This window comes from Myotis davidii, unplaced genomic scaffold (genome assembly GCF_000327345.1).
Source record: "Myotis davidii unplaced genomic scaffold, ASM32734v1 scaffold514, whole genome shotgun sequence".
NCBI lineage: Eukaryota > Metazoa > Chordata > Mammalia > Chiroptera > Vespertilionidae > Myotis > Myotis davidii.
The window spans coordinates 1548200-1571044 of NW_006286236.1; the positions used below are offsets into that span (position 1 = coordinate 1548200).

Sequence of the window (22845 nt, forward strand, 5' to 3'; positions counted from 1 at the left end):
CCCGGCTGGACAGCACTCACTGGTGAAAGTCTCCTCTGCACAATGAATTGCAATCCACTCTTCCTTGGAATCCAGCAACACTGAATGAGTTCCTTCCCTTTGCAGCACAACAGTTCCTCAGAAGATTGTGAGCGTGATGTCCTTGAGTTCTCTGCCTAAAATAAACCAGTGACAGTCCAGGGTTTCAATTTTCCCCATGAAAGGGTGCAGCCTGGAGTGGACACAGTACTCAGAGGGACACAAAACACAGTCCCCTCCAAGACGAATGGGAGGATTTTGGAAGGGGCCCTGGGACTCTCCCGACGTGAAGAGATGGGAAAGGCAAAATGGGATGTGTTCTATTTGGCTCAGGCTGCTATCACAAAACACCACCGGCCGCATGGCTCAAACATCAGACATTTATTTCTGCAGTTCTGAAGGCTGGAAAGTCAGTCTAACATCAAGGTGCCAAAGGATAGGCTTCTGGTGAGAACTCTCTTCCTGGCTTGCAGATGGCGCCCTGTCTCAGAGAGAGAGAGGAGTTCTGGGCTTCCTCTCTCTTCTTATAAGAACACCAATCCCCTCACGGAGTCCCACCCTCGTGACCTCATTTAACTACATCTCCCAAAGGCCCCACCTCTAAATACTACAACATAGGGAGTTAGGGCTCCAACATATGTATTTGGGGGGGAACACAGAAATTCAGGCCATAACAGGATGCTAACAGGAGAATTTGACCCTTGACAGTGAAGAAAGGCCCCATTTAAGGCAGCCAAACAGCTATCCCCTCACTGTCAGGCCCTATTTGACGGATGGCTGTATATGCCTCCCAAAGGCATTAAACACATTTAATTTATTCATTTTAACTTTAAAAAACTGTCATACACTTAAGATGGGAGGAAGGTATTTAAAAATCAAATCAAGACTTTAAAAGCAAACAGAAAAGTACTTGTCTGTTGGAAAATTGTACCTCTTTGCCCACCTTCCCATCACCACCCTTACTGAATTTATTATCCTTGACTCAGAGATGAGGTATAAACTCACAACCAATCCATGAGAAATAGGAAAAAGAAAAGCTGACCAAAGCCAGTTTAAAATGAAAACATTATGATAAATTGCTCTGAAAAGAGGAAAAAAAAAAAGCTTCATTTTGTCCTACTGACATCTCTCATCATAGATTTTTTTTAAAAGCATGGAGTCTCATTCACTACAGAAGCTGGGATTCACTGGCCTGGGTATTTTAATATTTTCATTTGAAGAGGCTGAAGGTGATCCACGTCACCTTCAAAACAGCCACAGTAACGCACAGCGAGGGGGATGGGGAAAGTCCCAGAGGTCATGGCCCAGGTCCTGACACAGACCAGGGCTGCAGCGCGGGTCTCTAGGAGGATGACACTGTCTCCATGTGGGGGAGGAAGCCTGTCACTGTGCAGCTCTCCCAGGGTCTCCAGAGAAGGGCCATGGCACGCTCTGAGCCACACAGGCCTAGGGGAGCCCAGCCCTGCAGTATGGGACCCAGGAAAACTTCGCTCTAGAATTGGCCCACGCTCAGAACTCCCTGCTCAATTCAGCCCAAGTTCCCAGGGGCCCACAAGCATCTCTCCCCCCAGGCTCACTCCTAACATTTATAATCCCAGGGTAAGAATACAAATGGAGGCCCACATACCATAAATCTAAATATTTAACAGCTAAAAATCAAACTTTAAAATGATGTTCTATCCTTCCATCCTGACGGTTTGAATTTGGAAAGCTCGACCTCCTCTAATTTCCATACCCAAAAGTGCCAGCATAAGGCAAGCCAGTCCTGGGCCCTTGACTCTGGCACCCAGCACACAGCGCAGCCTCCATTCCCTCCCCACCTCCAGCTCCACTCAACATGTCCAGGCCTCTCCCACACAGGGGGTGCCCATCCCAGCCTGCACATCCATGTTCCAGCTACTGCCACCCAAAGCAGCCGCTCCTTGGCTACCCCTCAGACCAGTGCAACCTCAAGATAGATGGTAGCCAGCCCTAGAATCTGCCTCAAGTCCCTTTGGGAAGGAATTCAAAATACAGTTCTAGGAGAGGGGTGTAGGCTCAGAGTGAGCATATTCTGTTGGCATATAGACTCCCTCCTCGCCCCCCGACATGGGGAGGGGCATCGTCAAAGAAAGGCCAGAGCCAGGGCCCTAAAGTCCAGGGCCCAACGCAGGGCCCCTCCTGCAGTGCATGTCCACCGCACGGCCTCTCTCTGGCTTTTGATTGTATATCCAACACTCAGGGCGCAGCATGAGGGCTCTGACTCCCAGAGGGTCAGGGAAGGAGCCATAGAGCTAAGAAAACCTATTCCTTCTTGGGTAAAAAGGCACAGAGGAGTCCAGAGAGGACAAGCTATGTGTCCACACTGGCACTGTGAAGGTTCCAGGCCCCAGCCTCCTGACCCGCACTGTCCCCGGCCACCCTTCTGGTGGAGGTTTGGGCATTCCTTCGCCATCCTCCATCACGTTCCAGGCTTAGAGTTTCCCCCTCGTAGTACTGCTAACCTCGCCAAATTCCAAGAGCTCCCGGAGTGTCTGCAGGGAGTGAGGGAAGGCGGCTGTCTCGGTGCGTGTCTAGACCTGCCTAACAAGGAGCATCAGTTTGGACTGGCTTCCAAGCCAATGGCAGAAGCTGGCGAGTAGCCAGACACAGCCTGCTCCCCTGGTGCCCAGGCACCGGAAAGAAATGTTGCTGGGCCAGCGTGCAGACTGCTCCCAGGCATGGGGCGCTCTGCCCCGCCTGCCCTCCCTACTATGGGCTGTCCCAGACAAAAACCCAGTGGGGTGTTGGGACTGCCTCCTACAGGCATCTCTTCTCAATTCTGTGTTCAGTTAGGCCATTTTGAAATTGGCGATAGTGGGAGTGTTTACACCACAGAAATGGGCAAATGCTACAAATCAGGGATTTATTTTTTTTTATGAAGAGCTGTCAAACATTTACCAGCATACCACTGCATAAATCTGTAGGTGTGGCTCACTTATGCATACCTTTGAGACACATCCAGAGCCCCACGGTGTGGTGCATGTGTGCACGTCCATGTACATATTCTTACATGCACACATACTTCTGGAATTAGATCAACTCACCCAAACGTATTCATTCAGTCTGTCAGGACTTACTGACCACATCCCCTCTCCCAGGCCTTGATCTTGGTCCCAAGTGTCCAGACACGACAAGGACATGAACTTACTTTCAGGAAGCTCTCAGTAGAGACAGGGCCATGGACAGGAACCCGAAGGTTGCTGAGAAAGATGATACAGCCACACAAAGGCGTGGAGAGGAGGGTACACTCACATGGGGCAGGCACACAGAGGAGATGGGGCTTCAGCGAGGGTGTGCACGCCTACCACACACATTTCTGTACATACTCAATCTACACGCGCTCGTAGACCTATCCGTGCACTTGCATACACAGGTAAGCATGGAGGTGTGTACCACTATACTGCCTCAGGTGCTTGCATCTAGGTGGACACATGGACCACCTGTACATGCGTATGCATTATGGTTGTGCCAAAACATCAGCCAGAACAAAGGAATGCAACACTAGGGGAGATGCCCATTTTTTTATTACCAGGCACACCTAGCCTGGAGCAGTAAGAGCAGAGTCTCTCTCTCTCTCTCTCTCTCTCTCTCACTCTTTCTCTGCTAGTACCTCTCCCAATCTCTTTTTCAGTCTCGTCTACCCTCTCTTGCTCTGGTTTTTGTTCTCTCCCTCGTCCCCCTCCCACCCAGTTATCAGCCTCAGTCTCACCCCCACGCTGCCATTATGCACAGGATTCCAGAGGGAATGAGAAGTAAGGGGTGAGACCAACCCAGGCACCTCTCTCAGCCTCTAGCTCCCAAAGCAGAGCAGTGAAGAGAGCCTGGATGGGCGCTCTGAGGCAGCCCTCTGCGATGAGATGAACAAGAGCAAGAACCCCTGGCATGAGGGGGAGGAGTGTATCCCTTCCCATCCATCAAGCCAGGGAGTCCGGGATGAGCTGTCATGACCCCTAAGCAGTTCAAAATCTCACGGGATAGAAAACTCGGACATGGATGTCAGGCAGGATGTAGTCAGCTGTCAGAAGGTGACTCTAGGGGGGAAGAGGGCAGCCAGGGGAGGGAAAGGGTAGCCTTGAGCTAAACCACTATTTCTCTCTCAAAACCTTCAGTGGCTCCCTGTGCCCTCAAAGTAAAGTCTTCAATCCTCTCCCTCGTTTGGACTCTGGCTGTCTGTCCTACCACACAGCAAACTATCAGACCGTATATTATCACAGACCTGTTAAGCAGATAAGGAAACTGGGGCCCAAAGAAGCAGAAAGGGGCTAAAAGGATGGGCTCTGGCTTCACACTGCCAGGGTTCAATCCTGACTCTTGCCGTTTAGGAGCAGCACAACCTTGGGTAAGTTATCTATGCCTCAGTTTCCTAATCTGTAAACGGGGAATAATAATAATAGCACTGTTGTTATGCGGAGTACATGAATTAAAAGCATTAGAGCAAGCATGTCAAACCCAAAGGCTAACACAGGCTAAATAAACAAGGTTTGTGTTTATGTCGGCCACAAAAAAACAAAAGCTTCAATTTTCATAGAAAAGTAGGTTTATTTCAATAGAGACATGCTGAATACAAAGGGCTGAAATAAATGAGTAATCATTAAAATAATACACGCTAAAATATTCACTGCTAGTATAAATGGAGAGACATATGGTGCACCCACGCATAAGGCACGTGAGGAAAATGAATGCAACACGATTATAGTAATCAGTCATTAGCGAACACTGTAGTTTGTTATTAATAATTATGTATAACAGGATCTTGTAAAAATTAAGTTACAAAAATTTTAAAAACTTTTCTTGCATACAGTTATATTGTCTGGACCACAAAAATATTTGTTGTGGGCCACATGCAGCCCACGGGCCACGAGTTTGGCATGCTTAGAGTATAATGCTTCTGTCCTGAGACATAATAACAGTTTTACAGCCCTTCCTATATAAGTGAACACTCAAGACTGGGCCATGCACCAAGACATACTCAGAATGTGGCAGAGCGGTGCCCTGATCCTCATGCGTACCCTCCACAATGTCCTGCCTTCGTCATCCACATACACAAACACACGCAGGGTCACCAGTGCCTTAACGGAGGCTGCCCAGGGCACAGAGGGGCAAGGAGGAGGGAGGGTGAGTTCTCCTTGGCAGAGCTAGGGGGCTGGGGGTGCACAGGCGGTGCCAGGACAGGCTTCACAGTTCTGGGCTGTAAAAGCCCTTGAGGGCTGAGGCTTAGGCTGTACCCACCTCCCTCCTGCTGCTGCTGAAATCTGGCTCTCATGAGCACTCGAGACCACTCTGATGCCTTTCATTCATTCCTTCATTCATTCATCCAGCCATCCATTCATTCCGCTCCTATTACATGCTGCCCTATGCTCAGTGCTGGGGGTAGCAGCAACCAAGACAGATCGGAGCTCCAGCTTCCTATAAATCATATTCCAGAGGGGAAGAAGGAAAATTAGCAAGTTAAGAATCAAATAATAATATGATCACACACTGTCATGAGTGCTATGAAGTAAATTCATTTTAAAAAGTAGAAAGTAAATTGATTTAGAAAAGGAACAGGGCTTGACCTCTCCTTTGGGTATCAAAAATGTAGCAGCTTCAAACAATAAGCGTTTATTATCTGCTCGGCTGGGCAGTTTTGCTCTGCACGGTGAGGACTGAAGCTACAGTCACGCGGGGGCTTGACTGGGCTGCAGCAACCACACTGGCTCACTCAGGGGCTGCAGTCGGCGCTCACTGTTCGCTGGGAGCTCAGCTGGGGCTCTTGACCCCACCCCCATCCTGTGGCCTCTGTGTGTCTTGGGCTTCTACAGCATGGCACCTGGCTTCCAAGCAGCAGAAACTGAAAGCTGCCAGTCACTGGAGGGCCTAACCTTGGAAGTGTCAGCAAGTCACCTCCGCCATATTCTGTTGGTCAAATCAAGTCCCAAGGCCAGTTCCAGGGGGAGGAAGAACCAAGCCCACCTCCTGATGGGAGTAGCAGCATAGGTGTGAGAAGCAAGGAAATGCTAGGGGGACATCCTTGAAGGCTGGCTACCACAATCCCTTAGGCAGAGCAGCCTGGAGGCCTCTCTGAGATGCTGATTTTGAGCTAAAATGTGAAGGGTCAGGAGGGTGGGCCAGACAAAAACAGGGATGGAAGGGAAGGCCAGGTTCCAGGCAGAGGGAACAGCATGTGCAAAGCCTCTTTTCCTGCGGCAGGAAAGAAATTGACCTGTGAGTAGATCTGACGATGACCCAAATGGTTATCACTGGTGAGCAAGGGACAAGTGACAGAGGATGAGGTGGAAGGTGGGCAGAGGTTGGTCCCTGTGGGCAGGCCTTTGGATTGTATTCTAAGTACAAGGAGAGGCCCCCCTCACCCAGACATGACAGGGAAAAGCACCCCTGGGCTCTCCATGCAAAACTCACTAAGCTTGACACTGTGGGAGGACAGAGATAAGTTAGCCAGGTCTCCTCCCTGAAGCTCATAGTTTTATTTGAATTATTTACTTCAAATAAATTATTTACTTCAAATAAATTCAAATTATTTACTTCAAATATTTACTTGTGATCTGCCCTCTTCCATTCAATTAACCTCTATTTAAGCAGCTCCTTCTATGAGTGGGCCAGCTTACAAGACACATAAATAAAAAAGAATGTTAAAGGTAGGAAACCAAGGCCATGGACAGGAGGAAGCACTATGACAAAAAATACAAGCTTCCTGGCAAGCAAGGCAAAAAGGAAAACATCATAAATTCTGCAGCTTTCGCTGTCAATCTTGACACTTTAGGTGCCGTAGAGAACATTTTTTTCTTGCGCAATTGCTCTCTGGAGAAGAGAGGAAACATGTATGAAACAATAATCAACAACCCAAAGCTAAAAGTAGAGAAGGACAAAAGAGTGCCTCAGACAGAAACTGGGCTGGAAGTCTTAGAACCCTTACATCTCAGAGGACTCGGCCCTGGAAGGGCAGCAGAGGCGGGCAGGTGGGAGACCATGGGTAGAAAGTTAGAAAGGCCTGTATCTGCAGCCCAGCTTCACCCGTCACCAGCTGTGGGACATGAGTAAGAGACAGCCTCCCTGAGCCTGAATGTCCTCATCTGAGAAATGGGCTCAATGATCCCTACATAGGATGAGTGGCTGGAATGCTCTGAGGAGACACTGAATGTGAAAGCTCCTAGCAGTGCGCCTAGATGTGGCTGGTACTCGATGAAGAAAAAGAATCATAACTAGAACCTATTGAGCTTCCCCTTGTGCCAGGCATTAATTGAAGCACTTTATATTTTAATGCTAACAGCAACATTATGCACTAGATCCTATTATTATCCCCAGTTTACAAATGAGGAAATGAGGCCCAGAGAGATTAAGATATGTGTTCAAGGTCACACAGCAAAAATGTGGTGGAGCTGGGACAGTAAGCCAGGCAGTCTACTGACTCCAGAGCTCACATCTTCACGCCGACACTAACCACTTCTCCAGCAGTGTTCGCTTTGTCCCTTTCTCTTTACCTTCATCCCCCACTACACACCCACTCAGTCTGCTACGCGCTCAGGGCTGAATGGGAGCTCCTCCCTCCATGGAGCCAAAATCCCCATCCCATTGGCTCACCTCACTCTCACCTTCTTCCCACACCTTGCCGCTCTCTTGTCTTAGCTCTGTTTTGCAGAATTTGTGAAAGCCACACTAACTTTTCTTCTAGGAGACAGCCCTTTAGAGTCAATTGCTTCTGCTGAAGGGCCTGGCAAAGGGTTAACAGAAGTGAGGCTCAAGGCTGGCCATAAAGGATGAGGAAGAGTCTTCCCACGAGCTCCTTGACAGCAGAGACATGACTCACTTATCACTTGCTTGGCACACGGCAAGGCCTAATAATCTTATGAATTGAGTAAAGGTGAACTGAATTGAATTGAACTGAGTTGAGATAAATTGAATTGGACTGAACGGAATCACAAGATTGAATTGGATGGAGGGCGAAAGGATGGATAGATGATTGGATGGATGGACAGAAGGACAGTTGGTTGAATAAATGGAAAAATGAATGGATTTTTAGATGTTAAGATGATGGATGGATGGATGGATGGATGGAAGTAGATTTAGTGACCTAGTTAGTAGGGAAACGTGGTAACTACAAGCACAAAAGTAGGAATGACCGAGGTGTGTTAAGGAAACACTGAATATATCAGTGTGACTGGGGCAGAGGGCTCCCGCCAGAGAGAAACAGAAAGACACACCCACATTCCCCCTCCTCTAGGGATAGATGGAGGTGCTGGGGACAAGTTGAGTGCTTGGTGGCTGCTGGGGAGGGAGGAGTTAAGTGCAGGATGGCTCCCCGGCCAGCTGCGACCAGGGTGACACTGACAGATTACAGCGTGTCCTCCGCACTAATAACACTGCGGCGTCCTCCTCCTGCCGCTCTCCAGCCAGCGCCAGCTCCAGTGGATCAATACCAAGAGATGCACACTGAAAGTCCTCAGCCAATTCCCTCCGAGGCTTGGATGTGCTAGAGCAAGAACCGCAGGGTAGAAGGGACCTTAGACATCAGCTCATTCCCTGCACTGGGAGCTCCTTGGGTCAAAGATGGTGTCCTATTCACCTTGGCATCCCCTGTCCCATCACAGGGCCAGGCAAGGACAAACTCCTCCCGAAGTTTGCTGAGGGAATGAACCAACCTCCTGGCCAACGCTGGAATCCTCACAAGAACATCTCGATGGCATATGATCCCCCAGCCTCCACTTGCATACCTCCATGGACAGAAGGCTCTCTCCCTCCCCCAAGCAAACAAAAGCCTTCCTTGATCTGACGATTAAAATTGGCTTCCCATCATGCCAAGTGAAATACGTCAGAGAAAGAAAAATACCGTATGGTTTCACTTATATGTGAAATCTAGAAAAACAAAACAAAAACACACTCACAGAAATAGAGCTCAAACTGATGGTTGTCAGATGGGAGGGGGGGATGAATGAAAAGGGTGAAGGGGAATATAGTCAACAAAATTTCAACAAGTTTACATGGTGACATAACTAGACTTAGTGTGATCACATTATAAAATATATAAATGTCAGGTCACTATATCGTCCACCTGACACTAATATATTGTATACCAACTATACTTAAATTTAAAAAAATAATAATCATCTTCCCCATTTTTTTAAATATATATTTTATTGATTTTTTACAGAGAGGAAGGGAGAGAGATAGAGAGTTAGAAACATCGATGGGAGAGAAACATTGATCAGCTGCCTCCTGCACATCTCCCACCGGGGATGTGCCTGCAACCCTGGTACATGCCCCCGACCGGAATCGAACCCGGGACCTTTCAGTCCGCAGGCCGACGCTCTATCCACTGAGCCAAACCGGTTTCGGCTTCCCTATTTTGATTTAACTTCCCCTTCTCTTTATTTGTCCATGAACTTTGATTTTTCCAATTTCTTCCTCTTTTCTACCCACCTCTCTTCCCCTCTCCCAAACCAACCCGTAATCCAGTCCACACCTCCTGGGGTGCTAAAGTCACATGACTAAGGAAGGAGAGGAAGGGAATCTGCATCCATTGAAAACCTGCTCTAGGTGAGATATGTCAGTGACCTACACGTATCGTCTCATAATATCCTCATGAATGTCCTGCAAAGTAAGTGATATTATCCCCATCTCACAGATGAGAACCGTGAGGCTCAGAGAGGTTACGTAAACGGCTCAGAGTCACCCAGGTAGTGGCGGAACCAGGGCTGGAACCCAGGCCCGTGGGCTTCCACTGTGCAGCTGTAGCCAGGCACACAGCAGGCATACTTTCCACATCTTGTTCTTGGCCTCAGGCGAGATGATCATTCAAAAACAAAAACAAAAAAAACAAAAAAAAAACAGTTTTGGCCTCCACCTTACTAGTTCTATGACCCTGGACCACTTGCTGAAGCACTCCACACCTTCATTTACTCGGGAATAAAATGGGGGTAACAGCACCTGCCTTATGAGGTAGGTGGGAAGCCAGTGCTCAGGAAGCACTTAGCACCACGCATGGCAAACAGGGCTCAGTAGATGTGAGTGATGGCTTTCCCTTTGTCTATTTCACCATCAAACTCTGAGCTCCTGGCAGCAAGAACCACAGCATTGGACTCTGAATCCCAGAGCTCAAGTCTTGAGATGCTCCCTGCTATCTATGGGACGTCACTCACACGCTCGGGACAGCGCTCAAGGCCCCTCTCTGGCTGCCTCGCTGTCTTTCTGGCTGCACCTCTCACCCATCCTCACGCGCACAAGGCCCTTTGGCACCTCTTGTTCCGTGCACACACACTGCCCCTGACTCTCCTTCCACCTTCACACTTTCTTTGCCTGGTAGCCTGCAAACTTGTCTCATCCTTCGAGAGCTGAAATGGTTCCCTCCTCTGTGCAGCCCGCCCCCCGCCCCTAGTGGGCTCAGTTGCCCCTGGGATCTCAGTACAGGCTTCTGAGCAAGGCCTGTTTTGTTCACTATTCACCAGTCTCCCCCACTGCCCTGAACGCTCCAGGAGGACAGGGGCTGTGTTTTCATCTCGGTACCCCTAGCCTTTAAGCATGTAGCAGGTACTTGGGAAATGCTTGTTAAATGAATAAATGAATGAATGAACAATGAATTATTCCTGACCACTCAGTCACCTGGCAGCTTTCAGAAGTCAAATTATGGTGAGTCACTCCTGCCCTGCCCAGCCTTGTGGGGAAAACAGTGACCTCTCCTTGCAGTCCATTCCACCAGCTCCAACCCGAGGCTGCGTCTCAGCCTGAGTGCACCCAGAGCCCTCCCGGCTGGCCTGGGAGCTGCAGCTGCGCACTGTTCAGCTCTGCAGCTGTGGAGAGGCTGAGTGGCCCGCAGGGAGCCCTCCTGCCTTTCTTCTCCCTGCCGCAGAGGTCTGCCGAAGCCCTCAACCACGCGCTGTGCTAGGAGTGCAAACAGGAAGGCGAATAAGACAATCCCTGCCTTATATACAAAGAATGGCATGGAGGAGACAAATGTCTGGTCTACCCCATATGACTACCGTCTACGGTTCAGAGTGCCTACCAATGTGCCACTCTCCTCTGTCCCTTCACACAGTCCCATCACTTCTCTGTGCCTCAGTTTCCTCCTCAAACAGGGGTTGACAGATCCACCCCACCTGCTACATCAGGATTGTCTGGCAAATGGAACCAGATAATCTATGTAAATTGCTCAGCTATGAAAATCTGTACCAAGGTTACTGATGTTGTCTTTGTTATCTTAATATAACAATAATGAATAACTGCAGTCCTCTCCTCTGCAGCCACAGCAACTTGCACACAGTAGGTGTTTAATTGCTGTCTGATGCAATGAAATGCAGTCCCAGTGACGGTCATGACTTTTCAAGCCTTGGCGAACAGCGCCATCCCGTGGCCAGAATTCAAAACACATGGACCTTCTAGTAAACAGGCACCAGGCCTGGTGGGGGCTGCTGGGAACCCCATAGAGGTCTTTTTAGAACAAATGCAAGAACAGTTCGTCTGACACCACAAAACAAGGAGAAATTTCTTCACCCCCAGAGATGGTACAGACTCAGAGTATAAATAGGTTCAGTAAGGGATTAAAGCAGCACACTGGATTATTTCTCCATAACGGGGTCTCTGGGAGAACTGGAGTCTCCAAGAAGTGGTCCACCCTCGTGCTCTGGCCTGACCCTGTGGATGTGGACACAGCTGCTCATCCTTCACCTAGAAGACTTGAACTTCACCCTGCTACTCACAAGCTGTGTGACCTTGAGCAAACCACTGCCCTCTCTGGGCTCCAGTTTTCTCATCTGTGCAATGAGGTTATCATCCCTGCATTGGCCACCTCAGAGAATAGTTGTGAAGGTCAAATGGGATAAGAAAAGCACAGCTAGTTTATAAATGGTAAAATGCTATACAAACATGATAAATGGTTATTAGTATAGTATTTCTAAAAATAGTAATAATTGGCCAAAATAATTTATTGAGCTTCTCACGATGCTAGACCCTTTACCATATCTTACTTGAGTTCCTCAAAATGATATAAATACTTTCAGGAAGCCCATTTGCAAATGAGGACACTGAGGTTTAGAGAAGTGTGAAATTTTCCCCAAAGACACACTCACCCTATCCAGAGGAAAGCCAAGATTTGAACTCAGGACAGAGGGACCTCAAGTCAACAATGTCATATCACCTAAATAGTTCCACCGAAAAGGGACTTACAGGTAGCCCTGATACACAGCAGTAAGTGTCTTGAAGGAAATGAAAGAAATATTGACATTTCTCTTCTTTTTCTCAGGAAATTCTGCTTCCTTCCCATCTCTATCTCAGCAACTCCTTTGACCTTGGGTCCTCCAGGAAGAGGGGAGCTCTTAGGCCCTGCACCCAGGGTCCTGCGTACAGCCAAGGTCAGAGAATTCCAAAACAATCCCTTCCTGGGTCCAGCCCTGGAAAGGGGCATGCATGTGCCCATAAGGAGCTGGCAAAAACAGATGGGGGGACAGATCCCAAATCCAGGTCCCTGTGGAACAGATGGTACCAAAGTCTGCTGGGAGAAGGTGGCTATTTTTCAATAATCATAATGACCATCACATGGCTGGAGTCTTCTGGGGCTTCTGAGTGTCCCCTATCCATTTTCTCATTATTTGACCCTCAGAACATGCCTTTGAGATCAGAATCCATAGCCCTCGGTTACAGATAAGGAAGCTGAGGTTCAAAAAGATTAAATAACTTGTCCAAGGTCATGTGCCAGTAAGTGGCAGAGACGGAACTCAAGTTCAAGATTCCAGAGCACAAATTCTCTGACTCCCGAGGACCATGCCTATTTCCGGTGCTGGTCCTGGTTCTGGCCCAGCTTGTGCCATCAGCTGGCTGGGTGAACTCAGACAAGCCACTCAGCCTTGGTTGCTTTATGTCCAGAGATCCCTGCCAGCTCTGACTGTCCTTTATTCACGTCCTTGAGCCATAACGACGAGGGTGTTCAGCAGCATCCGAAGGCTGTGCAGAGAAGCAGCTGTGACTGCCTCCCTTGGGAAGCTTTTCCGGACTGCCCACGGCTGAGTTATCATCGGCGCTGTGCTCCCCCAGCACTCACAGCGCTGCATCGTCATTCATCTGCCAGTTCCCCAGGGGCCAGGCAGGAAGGTCAGATGTGATGCAGTTGGGAGGAGTGGGGCCTATGGCAAGTAGAGGGCCCCTGCCCAGGGGGCAGTTTCTATTCAGCTCCAGCTTCTTATCATCGTGCAACGAAGCCAGCCCAGTGTTGCCAGATCTTAAGAGAAGTCGAAAGATCTGGATATTTATGTGAAATCTGCTTTTTAAATGTAGACAATACATAGTTCATTAATTACTTTATAGGTATTGCAGCCCCTGGATTAGCCACACCTGTTTTCCCACTAGACTTCCGACCACTTGAGAACATTGCTGGGTCTCTCTGAACCCTTAGTGCCAGCTCAGAGCCTGCATCCCCATAAGTGACAGGTGATTGCTTTTTTAAAAAATATATTTTTAATTGATTTCAGAGAGGAAGGGAGAGGGAGAGAGAGATGCAAATCAATGATGAGAGGGAATCATTGATCGGCTGCCCCCTGCATGCCCCACACTGAGGATCAAGCCTGCAACCCAGGCATATACCCTGACCAGAAATCGAACTGTGACCTCCTGGTTCATAGCTCAATGCTCAACCACTGAGCCACACCGGCTAGGCAGGTGATTGCTTTTGAAACGTTGCAGGTCTTGTCCCAGTCAAAGCCCCCACAGGCCTCTGGAGACCCTGCTAATCAGACTGGCATGGATTAAGGGTTTGCTGCTTTAAGCACTTTACACAGTACCTGACTGAAATCTCACGACATACATACTCTGATCCCATCCATTTTGCAGGCAAGGAAGCCAAGACTCAGAGAGTTGCACGACTGGCCCAAGTGGTACCTAGGATTCCAATTCAGGCAGTCCCTCTCCACAGGTCTCATACCGCCCCATGAGACCCCCTTAAATATCACCGGCAGTCACTCGGCCCCAACAAGGATCCCCAGGCACCCGCATACATGGTTACCAGTCCTAAGGACAGTGGGAGCCAGAGCATGTGGCACAAAGAGAGAAAAGAACATCTGTGCTGCAGAAAGTGGACCTGGCGTTCAGGGAGGGCACCTTCCAGCCTGTGACTGCACTGCCAGATCAAGCCAAAATCAGTGTTTACCTCTGTCCCCAGGACACCAAGACCCAGCTTCCATCCAAAGAAAATGGATAGAGAGACAGAAAAAGCCGAGGAGAGGCCCGGGTATTGCTCATCCCATCAAAAAGCCAAGCATTCTCTAAACTAGCTAAATGGTTCCAGAGGAAATGGGAGTCTATTTTGTGTCCTGTCACCAGGGCTGCAAGTCCTGATATATCTCAGGCCACAGAGAGAAGTGGATGGCTCAGCACTTGGAGAGATGCCCGCACGAGGCAGGAAGTGGGGTGGATGATTCAACAGGTACCTCTCTATTCTGAGAACTGATCCTGTGATGGGTGAGTGTACATCCAGCTGAGATGAAAAATAAATCTGAATGCCGACCATTGGAATATACAGCGAGCCTCCCTTGCTTCCAGGGTGCCTGAAGCATCCTTTGGGGCTTTAATCCTTAAAAGTTTTCTATTTTTAAGAATTTACTGGGGCGATGAGGCTCTTGGGAAGCTGGGGTGGGCTGGTGACTCAAAGGCTTCCCTTCCTACCCACACACCTCCAACAAGATGCTAAAGTACTGAGGTTCCATGCAGTCTGCCTGGGGCACCACATCCCCCACCCTCAGTCTCTCTCATCTGTAAAACGGGGGCAGTGATCTCCACATTGCTGAGAAGGGAAAGTTTGGGGCTCAATGTGTTTTACAAATTGGGATTTCAGGAGGTTTTATGGTAGCCCTACCGCATTGTATGTAATATGTCCAGCAAACTCTGGGACAGTCCTCCATAAACCCGTTAATTTTTCCACAGCAAATGTATAAAACAGTCACACCAAGTGGGGCAAAATAAAGATTATAAAGAACCTCACTTTCAAGTCACATCAAGTGGTTTTCAGAGCGTTTGGGGATCTTAGAATTTGTGTAAGTGACAGCTTTGGCTCCAGGCACACCTGGGTTTCCATCCCAATTGCACCTTTATCAGCTGGCTGGCCTTGAACAAGACATACCTCCTCACTGTGCCTCAGTTTTCTCATCTATAAAATGGGACTATAATCCCTTTGGTGGTTTTTAGGAGGCTCATGAGGAGATGCAGGTTGCTGTACTGGAAGGGGTGCTGGCCACAAGGACAGGTGCCCAGGAGGAGACCTTGGTGAACCCATCACAGTTTGAGGTATGTCTACACACACGGCAGAGGCAGATTCCCTTTAAACAACCTTGTAAGGCTGATGCACAGACAGAAGATCCATTTACTAAGGGAGAGCCCAGGAAATTCAACTGGCAGCAGGACGGGGCATTTCTGTCCGCCTGACCAGCACAGAATTCCCTGCAGTAAAAGCTCCAGGATGATTCATGCCTCACAGGGCTCACTAGTTGGAGGAAGACAGAACAAGGGACAGCATTAGTCTGAAGAAGCATTTCTCAGCAGAGGCAACTTGAGGGGACAGCTTGCCCAGGAAATGGAAATGATGCTCCGGCCAGTACAGCCAGGAACCTGCTCCCTGGACAATGCCATTCTCTGGCTCTGTGACTCTCCCCTTTCTCTACTCCCATTCACACCTCCATTCCTTCTAATCAGTGTTCCTTGGACAGCCAGTCACACTCCAGGCCTCCTCCCAACCACACTTCCTCAGAAACTCTGCCTGGCACTTGATTGGCCCAAACTCTTCAGTCACGTATTTGCAGACAACCAAGTGGTGGCTCCTAGAAAAGGCCGGTTTACATCTGCGGCAGATCTGATGCTCCTAAGGTGGCCACAGCCACACTCTCCCTCCACATGCTCTTCTAGAGCCTGTGCCTTAGCTCTGGGCAAGCTTTCAACTTGCTGGTAACCAACAGAAGGGGCAGAAGTGATGTGCGTACCTTCTGAGGCCAGATCGCAGAACGCCGTGCAGCTTCCAGCTTCTTAACCAGAACACTTGCCCTGGAAGTCTTCAGCTCCCGTGGAAGCGCTGTAGTCTGGCTGTCCTGAGGTCGCCATGTTGTGAGGAAGCCCAAACTCTCCGTGAGAGAAGCCCTAAGATGAAATGGAGAGAGAGAAAGGTCTAGCCAGCCACCAGCCACTCCAGCCGCATCCACATCCAACTACAATGGCAGGAGAGATCCCAGGCCAGAACCACCTAGTCAAGCCCTTCCCAAATTCCTGACCACAGAAACCAAGAGAGATAATAGTAAAAGGATTGTTGTTGTTTTAAGTTGCCACGTTTTGGGGGGATGTTACGCAGCAAAAGATAACTGGACACGGGTAATTTTATGTCCCTCCTCTGTAGGGTGGCCACAGCTCTCAGTTTGCACGGAACACTCGCAGTTTACACCTCTTGTCTGGTATAATTAATGTGGTAGTGATGCCTTCCTCTCCCAGAAGCACCTTGGTTTGGATAGTAAATTATATGGTCAACATACATTTGGCCAAGTTCTTAGAGCACCCTACAGATCCTGGCAACAACCCTCCACCTCACAGTCTAGAATAATCAATGTAAGTGAGGTGCCTCGTGTATAGGGAGCATTTGAGAAATTGATGCGCGTTCCCTTGTCCCTTCCCCTTCTCCCAGTTCCATGGTCTGTATGCTCATCAGTTTTTCCAAGAGATGGCTCAGGCTCAGTGCCCACACGACCTCCAGAATGCTTTCCCCCAATAAACGTACAACCTCAGTAAAAACAGGATGTCTGTTATGCAATTGCAGCTTCAAAATAAGCCCAGGGCTCCCTCTTTTTCACCAGATAGCTGTCACTAAGCCCCTCTCATGAGGAAATTCTGGATTTCTCCCTTCCGTGGAGGAGTCCCAGGAGGAAAAAGGGACCTCTTCAAACCTCAGGAAAGCCCTTCACAACCCATAAGGGTGAAAGCTTTTGAGGACACAAAACCACTCTCAATTCCTGACTCAGCAGCTCACTCATTAGGCTAAGTCAGTGGTCGGCAACCTGCGGCTCGCAAGCCACATGCGGCTCTCTGGCCCCTTGAGTGTGGCTCTTCCTAAGCCTTAGGAGTACCCTAATTAAGTTAATAACAATGTACCTACCTATATAGTTTAAGTTTAAAAAATTTGGCTCTCAAAAGAAATTTCAGTCGTTGTACTGTTGATATTTGGCTCTGTTGACTAATGAGTTTGCCGACCACTGGGCTAAGTACCCAACCATCCTGAGCCTGATTCTTCCCACCTGCATCAATGGAAGGATTGATGCCTCTCTCAGAGAACTCTTAGAAAGAATTAAAGAGATGAATGTTTATGTAAAGCACTAGCTCAGTGCCTGACATACAGTAGGCACTCAATAAACACCACCTCCCTTGTTAAGGCATTGGAGATTCCTATTAGAAACTGCATTTGCTTTATCTGGAAGGGACAGGAAGGGAAGACTAGCATAAAAGGCTGATCAGAAATCAGTAACACTGGTGCCTCTCACTTCTAGGCATGACATGAGAGGATGTATATGGAGGGCCTGGCAGGCACCTGAGTCTCCCTCAGCTAGATGAGAAGATCTTTGAAGACAAGAATCTCATATATCATTATACACGCAGGGTCCTGTTGCAAAGGGGTGGCTCTGGGTAATGCCAGTTGAATGATCTCATACCAATTTCAATCCATTTATTCACTGACTAGTTAAGTCAATAAATTTTTATTGGGCACTTACTCTATCAGGCACTGTTCCAGCAACTGGGAAAACAGGCCCTATCCCCACCCCACCAGGTGCTCCGAGTGATGGAAGAGACATACATGGATCAAATAAGTGCACAAGTAATCACTTAACTTTCAGTGCTATGAGTGTCAGGAAGGGGAAGCACAGGGAACCTGGTCTGCGGTGGGAGGGAAGGCATAGCCTAGGAAGTGACATTAGACCAAGAGCTGAAAACTAGTCAAAGAGAATGTAGAGATTTGAAGATGGCGGCGTAGGTAAATGCCTATACTCACTGCCTCCCACAACCACATCAAAATTACAACTAAAATACAGAATAACCATCATTCAGAACTGCTGGAAAGCTGGCTCAGTGGAAGTCCTACAACTAGAGAAGTAAAAAAAGCACTGAGACTGGTAGGAGGTGCAGGGGCACTGAAAGGGCTGGTCTGGCACCCACATGGGCTGCTTTTTTAATGGGGAGGGAGATCATCTCTACAGAGGCCGCCCAGAGGAGCAAAGGATCCCAGTCCCATACCAGACCCCCAGCCCAGAGTCCCAGAACTGGGAAAAGAAGTCCTTACGGGCAGTAAGAACTACGGCTGTAAAAACCAGTGGGGATTGGGGTTCAGTGACACAGAGGCTGCTGGAAACCCAGCTGTTCCTCTTAAAAGGCAGACACCACAAAATGAACTTACAAGGTCCTGCTTCCTCTGAGCTCCAGCCCCAGGGCAAGGCTCTAGGGAACACAGACACATACGAGGAGGAACTGGATTATCTGGCATCAGGGCAGTAACTCGGGGGCAGCTTTCTCCCAGATGGAGGTGCTCGTAGGAATCATTGTTCGTATGGTGAGGCCACCCCAGTCGCAGGGCTGACTAGCAGTCATTTCTCTTTGCTCCACCCAGGTGGATTCCCTAAGACTCCGCCTCATCCAATTTACAACCCCACCCAAGCTGTGTGCATATGAATGGCCTGTCCTTGCTCAGGCTGAAATCTTTCAAACAAGCTGAAGCTGGGTCAGGGAGGCCCAAACCTATCAATAAAAGGCATAAGACCCGGCACCAATACCAGCCTGCCTTGCTTCACAGCTGGGCCTCATCTGGGCACTTCCAAACCCAATACAAAGAGGAGGGATCTGCAGAACTCTCTGTAGCTCCTACTGAGTGGCCCCAGGCAGTGGCTGGCTTTGCTTCTCCCTGGACACCCAAGAACCAGTGTTACCCAGTAGTCAGTATCAATCCATACCAGATTACAACTCTATACATCCATAAGTGACACATTCAAGGGACAGACTCAGTGAACACCAAAGCCCCACCAAAGCAAGTCCTGCTCCATAGGGGTGTGTCCTGCACAGCAGCTCTCCCACTGTAGTTGCAGCTGGTCCTCACAGCCAATTAACCTGGAGGTCAATTCCTCCCAGTGACACCAAGAGAAATCAAGTCTCAACTACAACAAGACTGTGCTCACAGCCCACAAAGGGGTACACCTAGAGCTCCCAGCTCAAGTGACTGGGGAGGCTGAGCCACTGGTCCCTACAGAACATATACTAGACAAGGCCACTTTACCAGCTAAAGGAGACCAAGCAGCTCTACCCAGTACATAGAAACAAACTCAGGGAAGCAGCCAAAATGCAGGGACAAAGAAACATGTCACAAATGAAAGAATGGAAGAAAGCAAACTACTGGATATAGAGTTCAAAACCATGGTTATAAGGTAATAAAGAATAATAAACAGGGATTCAACAGCAGAGTGGAGGATTCTGAGAATCAAATCAACAATTTGAAATATGAGGAAGCATAAAACACTGAACCAGAAGAGCAAAAAGAAGAAAGAATCCAAAAATATGAAGATAGTGTAAGGAGCCTTTGGGACAACTTCAAGCATACCAACATTCGCATTATTGGGGTGCCAAAAGAGAGAGAGCAAGACACTGAAAATTTATTTGAAGAAATAATGACAGAAAACTTCCCCTACCTGATGAAAGAAATAGACTTACTAGTCCAGGAAGCACATAGAGTCCCAAACAAAGGAACCCAAAGAGGACCACACCAAATCATAATTAATATGCCAAGGGCTAAAGACAAATAGAGAATCTTAAAAGCAGCAAGAGAAAAGCAGTTAGTTACCTACAAGGGAATGCCCATATGACTATCAGCTGATTTCTCAACAGAAACTATGCAGGCCAGAAGGGAGTGGCAAGAAATATTCAAAGAGATGAACAGCAAGAACCTACAACTGAGATTACTCTGCCCAGCAAAGCTAACATTTAGAATTGAAGGTCAGATAAAGAGCTTCACAGACAAGAAAAAGCTAAAGGAGTTCATCACCAGCAAACCAGTGTTATATGAAACTAGAGGCCTGATGCACAAATTTGTGCACAGGTGGGGTTCCTCAGCCTGGCTGGCAATCAAGGCCTATGGGGGGGCCAGCCAGCCAGAGAGAAGGACCCTGGGAGGTTAGCCAGCCAGCCCGCCGCCCCTCCCCCCCCAATCGGGGCCAATGCAGGGGCCAGCCAGGGAGAGGGGCCACGGGAGGTTTGCTGGCTGGCCACGTGGAGGGGCTGCAGGAGGTTGGCCAGCCAGGGGGGTGGGGGGTGCTGCGGGAGGTTGGCTGTGGGAGTGCACTGACTACCAGGGGGCAGCTCCTGAGTAGTGATGATTCTCAGAAGGAAGGAGGGTGGGAAGAGATTAAACAGGCTGAGCAGCCCTCCCCCCTGTGGGGGCACACTAACCACCAGGGGGCAGCTCTTGCATTGAGCATCTGCCCCCTGGTAGTCAGTGTGTGTCATAGCGACCAGTCGTTCTGCCATTCAGTTGATTTGCACATTAGCCTTTTATTATATAGGACATGCATTACCTATGGACACAGACATTGGGTGCTGAAGGCCTGGGGCAGGGCGGGGACTGGGTGGAGGAGGGCAAAAGGGGGAAAAGAGGGACATCTATAATAATCTCAACAATAAAGATTTTTTTAATGCAATATTGGAAAAGAAAACTAGACAAAGAACAAAGGGGCCTTCCAAGCACAAAAACAGCACATTAGGAGGAAAAAAATGGCAAAATCCAGTCAGCTCAAGGCAGATGCCCAAGCCAACAGCTCAGAGGTAGCTCACCTGCCTGGCAGAGAGAGGATCTGAGAGGATAAGAGTGTCAGATAGGGCCAAAGAGGGTAGGGGAGAGAAAATTTGTTTGTGTGAGGGGGTGGGGGGCCATGCAGGCGGTAAGAAAGGACCCAAAGAGGAGGGTAGAAACCAAGTCAGAAAAGAGAGGTCCTGGAGGCGAGGAGTGGTTCTGGAGGTGGCCACTTTGTTAGAATTCTGACAAACTGGAAGGCATGAGAAAACGGGGACCAAGTTGGAATTGGGGTGACACCAAGAAATAAATCAAGGCCCTAACCAGTTTGGCTCAGTGGATAGAGCGTCGGCCTGTGGACTGAAGGGTCCCAGGTTGGATTCCAGTCAAGGGCATGTACCTTGGTTGAGGGCACATCCCCAGTAGGAGGTGTGCAGGAGGCAGCTGATAGATGTTTCTCTCTCATCAATGTTTCTAACTCTCTATTCCTCTCCCTTCCTCTCTGTAAAACATCAATAATAATAATAATAAAGTATACACAGTGAGCCAAGCTGGAAAGAAATAAATAAAGGAACTAGGAAAGTTTACCAAAAAGAAATCCATAGAGGGCAAAGGAGCATCATTAGAGTGATCCCCCCAACACTAGGCACATCCAAGCAGAGGTAACAGCAACCAGCCAGACAGGTGACAAGGAAATGCCTGTCTGGAGTGCAGGTTTGACCAGATGAGTGACTAAGAGGATCCCTACAGCCCCAGCACTCACCCTTCCCTCCCCAGAAGGCCACATGTGGGAAGAGAAAGGGCCTGTTGCCTCCGCTGAAATGTTCTTCCCCTAGATTTCCCCGGGCCTGCTCCCTCTCATCCTGCAGTCTCTGCTCAAATGTCACCTCCTCACAGGTGCCTTCCTGAAGCGCCACCTTAAAAGTGCTGCGCCCCAAATCATTCTCTAACACACATCCCTGTTACAGCATGTTTACCCACTTCTCACATCTCTTTGTACACCTGCCCATGGTCTACCTCCACTCTTTTAGAAGGTACCCTCCACGCCCAGCTGGCATGGCTCAGTGGTTGAGCATTGACCTATAAACCAGGAGGTCACAGTCCAATTCCCAGTCAAGGCACATACCCAGATTGCGGGCTTGATCCCCAGTGTGGGCCATGCAGGAGTAGCATGTTTACCCACTTCTCAAATCTCTTTGTACACCTGCCCATGGTCTATCTCCCCTCTTTTAGAAGGTACCCTCCACTCCCAGCTGGCATGGCTCAGTGGTTGAGCATTGACCTATAAACCAGGAGGTCACAGTCCAATTCCCAGTCAAGGCACATACCCAGATTGCGGGCTTGATCCCCAGTGTGGGCCATGCAGGAGGTAGGCAATCAATGATTCTCTCTCATCATTGATGTTTCTATCTCTCTCTCTCCTTCTCCTTTCCTTTCTGAAATCAATTTAAAAAAAAAAAATTTTAAATAAGAAGAAGGTACCCTCCTGGACTGCAGGACCTGCTCTGCTCCTTGCTCATCCTCCACACCTAACTCCATACCAGGCACACAGAAGGTGCCCCATGGATGTTTGCTGAAAGTAAATAAATGAAATCCCGGCTCTGCCTCTTACTAGATGTGTGAACCTGTATTAGTGCCTTTCCCTCTCGCAGCCTCATCTGACCATCTGTAAAATTGGCACTAAACTACTGTAGCCATGAGGTTAAAATGAACTCAAGGGATTTGTCCCTTGTAAACTGCTGTGCTAATGTCAGCCATTACTAGTAATCATGAAAAATTAGTCACTCAATTACCCGAGTTTGTGTCTCTCTAGACTGGACAGGCACTGTGACATCTCCAGCTCCTTTTGAGAAAAGAGCACCTGCCCTCACACCTATACTTCCCTGGCAAGAACGCTAGGTTTTTATTTTAGTCTCTAAAATCAGAATATGAAGGCCCTGGATTCATCCCGCATTTCCTGAGCAAACTCTGTATGCCAGGCACAGGGCTGGGTCATGTGGCTTCCTCCAGGAATAATGCGGCTCCGTGCTAGAGGA

At 48.7% G+C, this 22845-nt stretch overlaps 1 long non-coding RNA gene across 2 annotated transcripts in view; it reads right to left on the bottom strand.

Moving 5' to 3' along the window:
• Positions 1-22845, bottom strand: part of LOC107182084 — a 44863-nt gene that overhangs the window by 18639 nt on the left and 3379 nt on the right. The window contains exons 2-3 of one of the 2 annotated variants that reach the window (XR_001512805.1): positions 15987-16140; positions 7-155 (exon numbers count right to left, since the gene is read on the bottom strand). This is a non-coding gene — a long non-coding RNA (uncharacterized LOC107182084). Of the gene's footprint in view, positions 1-6; positions 156-15986; positions 16141-22845 lie in introns of those variants that run through there. The other variant, XR_001512804.1, reaches the window with a different exon arrangement.